The sequence below is a fragment of the Zea mays genome, chromosome 10, assembly GCF_902167145.1.
Source record: "Zea mays cultivar B73 chromosome 10, Zm-B73-REFERENCE-NAM-5.0, whole genome shotgun sequence".
Lineage (NCBI taxonomy): Eukaryota > Viridiplantae > Streptophyta > Magnoliopsida > Poales > Poaceae > Zea > Zea mays.
The window spans coordinates 76,354,061-76,368,794 of NC_050105.1; the positions used below are offsets into that span (position 1 = coordinate 76,354,061).

General features: G+C 39.6%; 2 long non-coding RNA genes and 1 pseudogene across 2 annotated transcripts; all 3 read right to left on the reverse strand.

Annotated features, from left to right (window-relative positions):
- Window positions 1-638: 638 nt before the first annotated feature.
- LOC103641242 (uncharacterized) lies at window positions 639-2,100 on the reverse strand. The gene is made up of 4 exons (XR_002265719.3): window positions 2,034-2,100; window positions 1,877-1,935; window positions 1,292-1,373; window positions 639-687 (listed from the first exon to the last, which is right to left on the reverse strand). It is a non-coding gene; the product is annotated as an uncharacterized lncRNA (long non-coding RNA).
- Window positions 2,101-5,346: 3,246 nt separating this feature from the next.
- Window positions 5,347-6,269, reverse strand: LOC103641243 (actin-like; annotated as a pseudogene).
- A 306-nt stretch (window positions 6,270-6,575) lies between these two features.
- LOC109939356 (uncharacterized) lies at window positions 6,576-7,953 on the reverse strand. Its single transcript, XR_002265933.1, has 3 exons — window positions 7,896-7,953; window positions 6,802-6,882; window positions 6,576-6,691 (listed from the first exon to the last, which is right to left on the reverse strand). It is a non-coding gene; the product is annotated as an uncharacterized lncRNA (long non-coding RNA).
- Window positions 7,954-14,734: the final 6,781 nt, after the last annotated feature.

The window sequence follows — 14,734 nt, forward strand, 5'->3', positions numbered from 1 at the left end:
AAGAACATTTATTTATTTGCATATAGCCAAATACACAACTAAAATGAACATTTATTTATTTGGTCTTCAACCCTAGCAATTTTTACATATTTTTGTGAAGAAAAAAGCTTACCACCAAACACGAGCAGCACTGAACAACCCCTTTCCATCATAAACTACTATCCCGTCTTTGTTGTAGATTCCAAGAGCAGATACAGCAGCTGAAAATGCCTTTTCAGATGGCAGCATGTGTGGTAACTGAACAAGGAAAACATATATAACCAATGGATGTCAAATTTAATTGCAGATTCTTACCAAAGAGAGAAAAAGCAACTAGTTATATCAGACAGTATTAGTATCATCAACAAGCATGATTAGTGTATGAGAATAACTGCTTGTACACTATTTCATGAGAATGCTAAATTTGACCTAGGTATGAGAAGATCTATAGGTATTTTGGTGACCAGATTAGTGTTGTGTCAAAAAATAATATTACAACTGAAAGTGCGTAAAGAAAACACTTCCTGAACTGGGAGGAAGCATCCAACAAAACATTATAAAACCTGGCTAATGGAAGCTATAATCGAGCACTAAAAAGATACTTGTAAGTTGTAACCAATATAGATGAAATATTATGATATTACCTTCTTGCTCAAACAGTTTACGAAGCTCATCTGGAGGCAATAGCTTTTGTGAGCTGTCAAGAACCTGAAGAAAGGCAAGTACAAATAAGCAATAATAAATAATACTTCCAGAGATACAAAACCATCTGTGGCAATACTCAGTATGGACAAAAATTCTTGGGGGCCTCCTTGCTGTATTTACGGTAAAAAAACATGGACAAAATCAGATGGTGACATATAAACTTCTAGATAAAACATCCAATTCTCCATCCTATCATGGTACATGAAGTATCGCAGTATAAGGAAGAATTGCCCTCATTAGAAGTGCATTTACCAACAACAAGATCTCTTAGTACGACAACATTCTTCTATCATCCCATCAACCAAAACCTAGCATACCATTAACTCGTGTACAACTTAGATTGACAACTGATCTATCCAAAAAAACTCAGACATACAGGGTAAGACAGTATCTACTACACAACATTTATATTTTTTACCACATCAAAATGGAAGGATGGATGAAAAAAATATGGCACTAAAAGTGCATAGTATCATATGTTGAAATTTGATATCCAACTATGAACTTTATCAGATAAGTATCCATTACCATCCACCGCAAACATGGGAAGAAACATCCAAATGCAAAAAAGAACTGATAGAAGTATGGAAAAGTAGAGAGTTTTCACCTGAGGAAACGGAACACATTTGCTCCCAGGCACATGCCCACTTCTAATCCCCTTTCGTGGCTCGGGAACTGCACCATCAAATCTGAATAAAAGTTTAAAATTAGTTAATCTGAAAATACAAGACAGTTGCGCAAAATAACAAGTACAAAACTTGGACTGCCAAAACATATCTATACATTATTGTACTATTAGTATCACAAAGTGTGTGCTGGTAAAATCAAAAGATACTTAAATACAAAAAAAGCTTAGGTGACCAAAATATCTAAAACATAAGTTATATCAGTATTTGTCCTGAATGCAAACCACTTAGGGCTAGTTCGCTTACAGTATGCACTGAGCGGCTGCACACTGAGGAATTATTTCATTACAACGACTTAAAAAATTGTTGTGCCTCTCAAAAGAAAAGAGAGAAGAACATACTTTCAAGCAGTCATAGAAACTACCAAATGCATGTAGCCTTCAGAAAACCACCATCAATATTAAGCAGAATCTTACAGATACAGGCTGAGGCAGTATATAGTATATGCTGCATGCATGTAGGATGTACTTATAGACTTCATCATAATTAAAATATGAGTAACATACCTAGGTTTTGATCGAGCATCTATAAGTTGATGTGTCTGGGTCTTGATGTTCTCTTTCACCTGAGAAAATCATCTATTAGTTGCTACGAAATATGCAGAAAGAATCCAGTGAGTCATGAAGAAAATAACAAGCAGGTTTGGGACACTTAAGCACTGACCTGATCAAGACTCCAAAGAAGATGAGGCTGCAACTTTGCTTCAAATGTGGTTGGACCAACCTCGAGAAACATATTAAGATTATGTATAATTGATATTAAACCATGCTTACAACTACTGAACCTGCTACAAATCACAAACTTAAACAATGAGTTTCTAATGGCGAAACAGGAACATCATTGATTACCAGCAGCAGCCATGCCTGAAGCAGCACCTATCGCTTCCAGTAAACCAATTAGCATGAACTGTGGCTTCGGAAGCGCTAACATTTCTCTAGTGACAATCCCAGCGCGAAATCTTATGAAGAGAATTGAGAAATACACATACTCAGGCGCCCTGGCATTGTCGCCACCCTCGCCGCGGATCCACAATCGAAATCCGAAGGTAATTTACAGTTTTTTTTGTTTTTCTTTTTGGTTGTAGCAGTATAGTCCTTCCCACAGAACTGAAGACTGGAAACTGGTTAAAGAACGTGATCAAGATATGGAACACACAATTGTAAGAGCACTTATACAGATTTAGAGTCACCTTTTCGAACAGTTGCCCACAAATACTGGTTAAATAACTTGACAACCTGCAATGTCCTAACAAATGTAAGAGCACTTATACAGAACACGCCGTCAGCTTTGCTTGATCAAGATATGGAACAAAATCTAAACCACTACAAAGGAGTTAAATCAAAAAGATTTAGAGTCACCTTTTTGAACAGTTGTCCACAAATCTCAGTATGTGCAGCGTCCACAGTTTCTTGAGGGATGCAAAGACGCACTTGGAATGCCATCAGAGCTTCCACTTCCTCCTTGCTCAGCTCTCCATCAGCTACAAACTGCTGAAGCTTCTGTCTGTAAATTTCTGAAGTTTGAAGAGGAATTAGTAAGCATGATGTTCTGAATACAAACAGAATACTGGCAAGGCCAGATTTTTTTGAATTAAAATCTAACACCATAACTCGGAATGGCCCTAGTTTGAATGGTATTAATATACTTATACATACAATTCGTAGTTTTATTATTATGAAAATAGATGCAAGCTTCTTCTGGTCAAAACATTTGTAGAATACTTTTTTGTTGGTAAATTTCATCCGTGATCATAGGCAATACGCTCAATATGAACCAAACACAAGTTACCTTTCCAAAACATATATAATACCTCCTGCAGTCAAGGTATAGTTTTGACAATATAGCAGTCTAAAATAACAATGCAGCAGTATCAGCATGACATCACAGAGATTAGTGTATAGATGTCTTGTATAACATATTGTCACTGAGCAAAACCCCTTATTTACCACAGCAGATAGCAGCGCTGTGGAATTAATGTTGCAGTCAAGCTAAAATTTTCTGATGGGGCCTATTCCAAATTGCGAGATATTCAATTTATTTACGGCTAAGCTCAATTGACTAGCTTGTGTGCACTTCTCCTCTCTTGGTTGCCTGTTGCATGCTGCCTTTTCTACCGGTCACCTATACATGTTTGATTTCATTTTCTGTAACTCCTTTTCTATTCATTCTTTTTTAAATAAAATGAACAGTAGGGGCCTCCCCTACTGTATTTCTCCTAAAAAAAGAACTAGAAGCAGGTTATGTTAATTTGTCCCCACACAAAACAAGCACCATCAGTAAACTAGAAATTAAATCACCTTCTTATCATCCACAATTCCATCTGAAAGTACTTCTATAGCATAGGCCTTATAGAGTATCTTGAGATCATCAGCTCTCCTATCATGATCATCACTACCGGAATTTGGCTCTTTGCCGAGTGCCATATTCTTTGCCGAGTGTTTTATTTCGGGCACTCGGGAAAGAGCTCTTTGCCGAGTGCCACACAAAAAACCCTCGGTAAAAGAAAACACTCGGCGAAGAAGCTCTTTGTCGAGTGTTTTATTTTTGACACTCGGCAAAGAGTTTCTTTGCCGAGTGTCTTTTTTTGACACTCGGCAAAGGGCTCTTTGCCGAGTGTCACAAATACAACACTCGGCAAAGAGCTCTTTGCCGAGTGTTTTTTCTCCAACACTAGGCAAAGACAATTTAAAAATCACATTTTAAAGTAGTAAATTAATTCAAATGAAAAAGTTTTCAACTACAAATTTGTATAACTCATCATGATGTACAATTTATATATTGAACATTTCTTCATATGACAAAATAAAAATAAATTTGTTCATAAAACCTATATCTCTCTCGTAGTTTATGAAACTACGAGAGAGACGTATAGAATTTGTGCATATTGTTAGAACCATCATCTGAGATAAACAAATTACCAAACAACCAAAATAAACTTTGTAGATCTTGAGAAGTTATAGAAGTTTATAGTTGACAACTTTTTCATTTGAAGTCATATTGTCAACGAAAACTACGTCTGAATTTAAAAAATTTAAAATTTGAATTTTGAAAACGACTTCGAAAGGAAAAACCACCAACATGAAAGTTGTAGGTATTGAAGAGTTATGAAACTTTGTAGTTGACAATGTTTTAGTTTGAAATCATCTTGTTATGCAAAACTATGTTTGAATTTTGAAATTTAAATTTTTCAAACTGTCTCGGATGGAAAAACCACCAAAATAAAAGTTGTAGGTCTTGAAATGTAATGAAACTTTGTAGTTGACAATTTTTTGATTTGAAATCATCTTATCATTGAAAATTTCGTGTGAAGTTTTTAAATTTAAAATTCAAATTTTATAAACGGTCTCGGATGTAGAAACTATTAAAATAAAACTTTTAGATCTCAAAAAGTTATGCAACTTTATAGTTGGTCACATTTTCAAATGAACTCATTTAGTGTCTTAAATAATCAAATTACTCTCCTTTTGTTATAGTACATGGGGAATGGAAACGTAATATAAACATAATTGGTGTAGTAGTGTAGTGGTATAGGAGGGTATGCGCGAGAGAGAAGTTATGAGTTCGAATCTCACCATTTACAAAACATATAAGTTTGATTCAAAATAATAGTGAAGAATGATAGGGCAACGGGTAAGGTAATAGGGTAGGGTTAGAGAGTTGTTCCTAGAATTTTAAAAATGTTTTGCTGTTTTTTTTAATTTTTTCGATTCTTAATTTGCCGAGTGTTTTTCTTTGCCGAGTGCTTTTTGACACTCGGCAAAGTCTTTGCCGAGTGTCCGAAAAAAAGCACTCGGCAAAGAACCCTTTGCCGATGAAATCTTTGCCGAGTGTTCTTTGCCGAGTGTTACACTCGGCAAAGCCTTTGCCGAGTGTAAAGTAGCCTTTGCCGAGTGTCTTAGACACTCGGCAAAGAACGCGATTCCGGTAGTGCATCCTCTCCAGCTATGCATGACAAGCACAAAAAAAATCTTAAGCAAGGCCGAGCTCACTAAAAGTATGATTGCAAAAGGTTTAACCGTTTTACCTAATGAAATAGGGCCAAGACCACGAGCAAAATTATCAGCTTCAGGGTGTTTACTTAATGTTGTAAGCAAACTATTAAATTTAATTACAATATTCACTTCTTCCACAGCCTGAGTTAGACTATCCCTGCAATCACATGGTTCAGAGGTAAGATAAGTCCACCAATGGTCGGAAATGGTAAGTCTGTATTTATAGGCATGCCAACATTCAGAGGATTGACCAAACTACATACTTCATACAGTGGACGGCTGACTGCACAATGTTACCGGATATATTGGCAAACACAAAAACTGCGAGCTATAGCAGAGCAACCATCCATAGATATGTCATCAAACGAAGGTATTTCCATAGGAGAATTAAGGCTAGGTGACGTCTAGAAGCACTTCCTATGGACAATAGCTGGACCAGACTCCTCATACTCAGCCCTTGAGATCCACATCTACACAAGGAAAACAAGAACTTATGTCAGAACTTCACAAAATAGACTCAGATAGTAGATACAGAATAGCCGTCGGAAAACTTGGTGTTACCTGCTGAAATGTGCTCAGGGATGCAAGGATTGATCATCCGATCCAGACACTGTACTTCCTCTCTGGTGGAGCGACGACCTTGATCTTCATGCTGCTTGGCGTGAGCGTGGTGATCTCCTTGCTCATGCGATCGGTGATGCCAGGGAACATGGTGGATCCACCACTGAAGACGATGTTGCCATACAGGTTCTTTCTGATATCGACGTCACACTTCATGATGGAGTTGTAGGTCGTCTCGTGGATTCCTGGAGCTTTCATACCAATGAAGGATGGCTGGAAGAGCACCTCCGGGCATCTAAAGCGCTCTGTGCCTATGGTGATCACTTGTCCATCAGGTAGCTCATAGCTCTTCTCAACTGAATCTAGGACAATATCTGTCAACCAAAACAAAATCCCAATGTGCATTGAGCAACTGAGTGAAACAAAATGGAAAATATTTCTATCCATTTCTATCCCCATATCATTTATGCAGCAATTATAAAAAACGGATCAGATGTTCTTTTGAAGAAGATTCTATTGAATCAGATTTAGTTTTAATATCATATTTCACCTTTGGTCAACTAGTTTCTACTAGATTAAGATTCTAGAGCAGCAAAAAAATGAATGTACGTGAATAAAATGTTGATTATTTGATCACTTACCAGTGGTACAGCCACTAGCGTATAGGGAAAGGTCAGCTTGAATAGCAACATACATAGCAAGAACACTGAAAGTTTCAAACATGATTCGGAAAACAACACGGGGAGCATCATCTCCAGCAAAGCCAAACTATAAGAGATGGGGGAAAACTAATGAATGTTGACTGAAAATTAAATTATAGAAGCTGCCTGAAAAAAAAGGAATCTGCAGAGAATATGATGCCAAGTGGCCACAATTACCTTGACCATTCCAGTTCCATTGTCACAGACTAGGGGCTGAATGTCCTCTGAGTCAGCCATTTATGTTAAATGATCTGCAATCTGCATGAATAAAAAAAGTTACCATGGGCAACATTTACTAAGACTGACACCAAAACTCCAATACATGCAAACGATTTGTGCAATAGCACAAGGAATGACACCAGTCCCTGAAGATTTAGTCAAACACATAGTCAGTTATTGAAAACAACACAGTGATTTCCTGACAACTGAAAACAGTTGCGACGGCTGATGCTGCTTAATTTCTACAGGTTTTACTGAGTAGTGCTGCTGCAGCTAGCACTTCCTATCGCGACCAGTTATGATTCCTCACAACTGATGATCTGAAATGTCATTTTATTATCAGAAGGCATTCGATGCATCTGACACTCGACAGCTCAAGAAGTCTAGCACATGAGCACAAGCACATCAATGTCCAATGCACATACCTCATGACCCTTCCCCTTTTTGGTGGAAAGAATTCCATCTCCAGGATTTGTGGACATGAGTCATATAATATTTTCAAACATTTAAGAAATCTTGAATCAGCATTTGGTTATAAGCCTAACCTGCTCTGCAAAAGAACCAAAATTTGCCCAAAAAATTATAGCCAGATGGAACTACAAAAACAATAAGAACAATAAGGCCATAGTTTCGGAAGTTCCAAATCAGGACCAATACATTTTTGTGGTCATTATACGACTAGATCCAAAAGTTCCTTTCTAAATTCTAATCACAAGGATCTCTGCAGTGTTCACGTGCACAGATGAACTATACGTCCATTACCAGAAGCTTATTATATCGAAAATTTACAAGGAGAGGAGATCTAGTGCAATACTACTAGCCACCTTGAAATAAACACAGGATCAAAGCATCCACAGGTCACCAAGGAAGTCTAAGCAACTTTGGCGAACCTTACTCCTACTACGGATCCAACACTTAATAGAACCAGCGAACCCCACTGCATGACTGCAACCTATCACCCAACCTCCAGTGTCCAGTCCTCTAAACATCCTCGGTAGCAACAAGAAACAGCAACACTAAAGAAGTACGGGAGGAGCCCTCGATTCGCTCACTTGTGACGGGGAGGAGGAGGTTGCGGCGGCGGCACGAAGCGTACCAGGCAAAGTACGGGAGGTTGCGGCGGGCGGCGCGGGTGGGCAGCGCGGGTGCTGCAGGCGGCGGGCTGGAGGCGGGCGCGGTGGGCGGCATGGGTAGGCGGCGCCCTGGGCGGCACAGTGCTGCGCGCGGGCGGAAAAGAAAGCTGGTGAAAAGAGACTCGCGACGCGGGATGGGATTTAGGTTTTTTTTTGCTTAAGTTCGACGGTTTCGAGTTGGCCCACGAACTTAATTTAAGAACGTGGGTACCCATGTTCCTAATAGGCTAAGTTCGACGGTTTTGACTAGGGCCCACGATCTTAATTTAAGAACATGGGTACTCATGTTCTTAAAAAACCCATGAACTTAACTGATATAAGAACGTCGGTACCCACGTTCTTAACAAAACCCACGAACATTTATCAGTTTCTTGTAGTGCGACAATCATGATGCATGTTCATTCTAGTCGTCTTCTCAGGCCTAACTAATTTTTCGGATGCTTCTTCAACATCCTAATAGTAGTAGTAATAGCCTTTATGGCCTATATAAATATAGCCACCTAGCTACCCATCTATTTCCTAAGACTTCACGTCCTAGGTCTATCCTTATCGTCCTGACGATCTATCTAACTTGGTTTCTAAACAAGTTTTACTTTAGAAAAGGTTGGTAATCATGACTTATTGACTTCTCTGTAATGGTATTCGCTCCGATACCAGCTGTGGCGGAACCACCCGAATTATTCCAGCTTAAGTGCCCAAGTCACACCTTAGAGGCAGCAACACACTTAAACCAGAATAACCCGTCAGTCCCTCGGATCTAGTCTGATAAAGCCACTTATCCAGGATCGAATACCACTAGCTCACTCGAAGGTGAGGCACAGAGAAATACAATAAAGCATAATACCATAAATTAAGAAAGTATCATTAGTGATTACATTATCGGAGTTTCAGAGATAATAACCATAAATTTTTAATGCAGCGGAAATAACTAACGGAGAAAACCGAGTAACATGGCGAAGCCTGGCCACGCTACTCCTCCTGGTCCTCTCCTGCGGAAGCAGTAACCCACTCGACCATCGATCCCGGTGGCAGGGATGAAGGCCAAGTCACACCATCAACCAAATCAAGGAGGTACCTGCAAAAATTATGCCACAAGCAAGGCTGAGTATACTAATACTCAGCTAGACTTACCTGGTGTGAGGAGTCTACTCCTCTACCTCTAGACATGCAGCTGTTTGGCTGAGGGGTTTGGTTTGCCAAAAGCACTAGCTGAGTCTAAAATCAAGTTTTAACTTTTCAAGTTTTAGTATGATCCTTTTTAACTAGATGAGTACCTAGCTACTCATACATGGTATCAAACATTTTATCAATCAACATCTTTTGTCAGTCACCTCATTTCCACTTATTACTCAATATAGCAGCATGGATCAAGCAGTCTCATTAGCTGCGAGAAGAAGACGATTCGAATCGAGTTTTTATCCTTGCAAGGTAAACCTAAACACACGACGTGGCGAGGCACTCCGTCCCCACACACATCAACCGTCCCCATCAATTCCCCATCAACAGAACAGGGCTCACCGCTTTGGCGTACAATGCCTCACTGACCCCGACTGTCGTCGTGCAGTGATCGCACTTGTACCCACCATAACCGGAATGGGAGACCACGTCTCAGGTAGCGTGAGGGGCAAAGTCTGCTGCCAGGTTCACTCAGGTACTAGGCTTACCGATTTACCATATTTCTCGGCATATGTTTAGTACGTTCAAACGCTTGTCACACGGTACCACACCTTAATCCTTATTCCAATTTTCGTCTCGTAGACAACGCATCCCCATGGACCGTTGTCCATAGACCATCGTCGTTACGATATATATATATAAATGGATACAATCAGTTCCTGACCTCGCGCGAGTGCTAGAAAAATCATTCGACCTCTACCGAGATCCCTAATTAGTAAAGCAGCTACTCGACCTAGCATACTAGTATCCATCTCAAAAGGATTCCTGAGTTCATGCAACTAGGGTTTCAATTAACTCCTACACTTAAGTGCACATTACAAACCTACAAACATTAAGTGTAATAAAATAGCATAATAAACGGTTATGCATAAAATCGGCTTGCCTTGAATTTAACACTTAGATAGTGTTTGCTGGGGGAGGTGCTCGCTTGGCGAGCATCCACTGGTTAAGTCCATTCTTCAGGTCGCCCACCAACTGTATCTTGTGGTTGGCACCACATCACTTGCACGATCATAATCTCTCGGTCTTAAATGAGATGCAAGATGCATATGTATGAATATAATGAAAGTAGCACAAGATACTTTAAGTACATGCTAGCGAATTAAACACTAAGTAGCGAGACATCATAAGTAACCGCACACACTAGGGTTAGCTAACTACGTATCATCGAGCGCACAACATTAACACCACTAAAAGACAACAAACATTTTGTATAATTACGCAACACAAATACGACCCCATAAGTACGAGCATTTATTTAATTTGTTACGGCTTTCCATTAGTTCTTCTATTTATCACACAAAAGCATCCCAAGCACAAATTTAACAGAGGAGGAATTCCTATCCACAACCAACTACTCAAGCAAGGACATTAATCAAGGAGCGCATGTTAACCTAAGATTAGGCATTACAAGTCTATGTCCGTTAAGTGCTAACTAAGCATTTTTAGCCAAAAGGGTGAACTCAATCATCAAATGGGCACTTGCAGAATTTTGGGACAGCAACACAGCAGCTACTTGTTTTAATCATAACTTTTCAAATATTAATAAAAAAATAGCAAACTAGGACTTTCTGGAAAGGCAATGAAATTGTCTACATATCATTTATAAACATCTCAAGGTGATTCAATATTTAACTAAGGATAAAAGACACTAGAAGGCTTTGCTGTCCGGAACTGGACAGATTCAGTCTTCACATTTTAAACATCCATAACTTAATCTTCAGGTCACCAAAAAGAGTGATCCAAGACTTTTTGGAAAGCTTAGCAAAAGCACTACATAAATTTTATAATCACCAACAAGTGATTCTATGCTTAACTAAATCAAACAACATAGTTTTCGAAATCTGTTCTGTCAGTGAACAGAACATAGCAACCAGTTTGTAAAATTCATAACTCCTAAACTGTCAGGCCTATGGTTACGAAATTTTAACCCAAGCAATATAGTAAAAGCATCTACAACTTTCTTATAACGACCATGAACTGATTGCAACATTAAATTGAGCAAACAATATAGTTTCTGAAATCTGTACAGAATTTGGACAGATTCAGTTACTGAATTTGTAAAAAGCATAACTCCTAAACTGTCAGACCTATGGCTGTCAAATTTTAACAGCAGCAAGATAATAAAATTATATACCACTTTTCTATAGCACATATATACAGAAAACACAATTTAGTTCATCAAACATACAGTACGGGGAAATCGCTGCGTGCAGTCCAAAACAGCAATTGATAAATTTCAGTTTCTATATAATTCAAGAATTGCCTTGATCTAGAGACTTGAATTATTCTAACGCTTTACCATTTGTTAGAGTTAAATTAATCAAATTAGGACCTACAAGTCGGCTTACTACTTTTTATCCAAGTCATTTCGTGCCTAGAATTTCCATACTCAATTAACAACGCATTCTCCATGAAAATCAATATCGAAGCGCTTTTCACCCAATAATTTGCATTTTAACTTAGACATCACATGAGCACTAATACTTTTCATCCATGTCATAACCATACGCATTTAGACGACAACAAGCAATTCATCGTGACTACTAGAATTCGCGAGCACAACCATATACTATACTCAAAGCATAATTTACGAACTCATAATGCTCATCGACTCGACTCGACTTATAAATATGGAGAAGCGATGACTACTTTGGCATGTCACCACCTCTCTATTTAAGCCAATCCAATTATTAACTATTACGACTAAACATTCATGTCGAGCACACTTTATTTTACCTTGTCTCGCATACAACCATATTGTGGCGTGCACTCGAGACATTTCGGTCAACGTAGCGTAACCTACTAGTATATAAACTCCGACACTCATGTCTTAACAATACATCCTCCACGCAAACTAGCATTTTCTAAACTACCCGTCGCATCAATAAATATACTCCCTATAAAATCATGAATCCCATCACATTGCATAAAACAATTATACTTTTCACATAAACACATATCGATACATTTCCCAAAACATAATCCGCATTTTGTAACTTAGTTTTTTTCGCATCAAACAACGCATCGTATTTTTTTCCTACGAAGATATAAAAACATCGGAGTCCTTTTCTACTTCATTTTCCTCTCTACCCGCTTCCATTCATACAAATGTATTTTCACGCACATAATCACACATGCACATCATCGACCAAAACCTAATTAGACTAACTACAAATCGCACACATCAAATAACCGCTTGTTCTCCAATCGCAATACGTATAACCAAAACATTTTACACACATCCATTCAAAATAATTAATCGAGTCGATAGAGAGCGACATGCATCGGCTCACCATAAACAAACCCAATCGGTGTTTGTAAGGACGATGGCGATTCCGATTTGTGCATCGCTCCGAACATCGATGAGCGTCGAGCGCCTTGCCTTCTTCTCCACGTAAAACACGGGGTTCCTCTCCTCCACAAAACAAAAACAAAACAACACACATACACAATTAATCATAGGAAAACAACGCCGATACGGAATCGAACAAGGATCGCCGTAGTCTCACCGGGGGTGAACGACGACGATGAAGGGGCCGCGCAAAAACAACAACAGCCGATGAGCGTCGATGGCATGCTGACCACTGGGCTTCACAAAACAGCGAGTCGGCAGCGTGTGGAGACATCGGGGCTACTGCGCAAAACATCGAACATGCAGCGTGACATCCTGTCGCAGACCATGACCATGGGGAGGCCACGACGCGCTGTCCTTGGGAGGGAGTCGCAGCAAGGAAAAGCTGGCAGCCATGGAGGAATGGAGCTCCTGCTGGTTTTCCATTGAAGAAAATGGGGCACAGCTCCCTGCACTTGAGCCCAAGGGAAACAGAGAGGAGGAAGGGCGCTGGCTTCCTGCGCGACATCCATTGCAGGGGGATCCGGCCATGGCGTGCTCCTGGCAGGGGGCGAGCTCTGCCACGACAAGAGCAGGGAAGGGGAGGGAGACGCTGCTGCTGGGCGCCGGCAAGAGGTAGAAGAAAGGGGGCGTGCCCATGGGAGCTTCTCCCACTGCACCAGGGAAGCTAGGGAGGAGGGAGCTCGCCGGGAGGGGCGCCGAGGGAGGTGCTTGCTGCTCGCCAGAAGGAGGAGCAGGGAGGGCGTCGCTGGTGGCTGTTGCTGCCATGAAGAAGAAGAGGCAGGGAAGAAAGAAGGTGGCGGCTGGGAAAATGGAGGGGTGGGAGTGCAAAAATGCCTCCACTTGCTAGGAGAGGGCTCCTATTTATAGAAGGGGCACTAGGGTTAGGGTTTTCTCATGGGCCAAATGGGCCAGGCTGGAATGGGCTTGGCCCAAAACACGTAATCGGGTCGTGCTAATTTATTTCCATTTTATTTTATGGTGGTTTGATTAAACACGGATTATCGGATCGCTAATTATTTCCCGGAATACAAACGCTCCTGCGGAATTCGTCTCTTCGGTGAACAGAGCGAAATAGATTTCAGAAGATCGGGCGATTAACTCGGCCGAGAGTTTGATTTGATTTCGCTCGAAAATAATTTCCTACGCATGATTTGAAAATAAATCGTCCTGAGATTTGATCGGCTTTGGATTTTTAGTCGGAGGAGGCGAATCGTGATATTTAAAATCGCTGTCGATACGGGGTTTTGAGTTCGGTTCGGACATGAGATATTTGGTCGAGTCGGATAAAATTGATTAGAGGACGACATACTGAGTATTCCGTTTGAGAGTACGGACTCAGATTAATTTTTGGACATGGATCGAACATATATCAAAGTTCGAGGAATTAGACTCGGGCTTAGATCAACTAACAGTCATCGAGAGTTTGATTAAATGAGCTTCAGATGAGATTTATAATTCGAGAATGATTTTTGAGTTCGCATTCGTGCCGAGAATTTAAAAGTTTTAACCGGCTCCAAAATTGGCCGTTTCTCGCGATCGAATAACTTCGAATTCGGTGAAGTGTTTACAATTAACTTGATGAAAGGATATAAATGTGATAAGAAGATAGAAATTTTCACTGAGCGTCCGAGATTAGGACAAATCTCCCGACATAACACGAAACTGACACCTGGGGTGTCACAGTGAATATTGCTAAAACAATTATCATCCAAGTCTTATTTCTAGCAAACACTTGCACACAAGTATGTAAGAAAATAAGACAAATGTGATGCAAGTAAGCAATGTAATGCACAATCAAATGCAACAAACATATATTCATAAGCTTGCTCCCCCTACGTGTGTGCATCTCTTGTTCAAGATAAATTCATTCCCTTATACTTTGCTCTTGTTCCATTTGTGCTCATTCCAACTCAAGTGATCAATAGCTCCCCCTGAGTTCATGTCCAATTTTCTTTTGTGCATATTTCTTTGTTCTTCCAACTAGCACATTTGCATATCTTAGTTCTAACTTCTCCCCCTTTGTCATTAATTACCATAAAGGAGTTATACCAAGGCCCCGGGAAGATGGAAACGTACTTGTGAATATTATACCACTTGAAAGTACTAAGTCAAATTTTTGATGGACACCATATATATATATATATATATATATATATATATATATATATATATATATATATATATATATATATATATATATATATATATATATATATATATATAC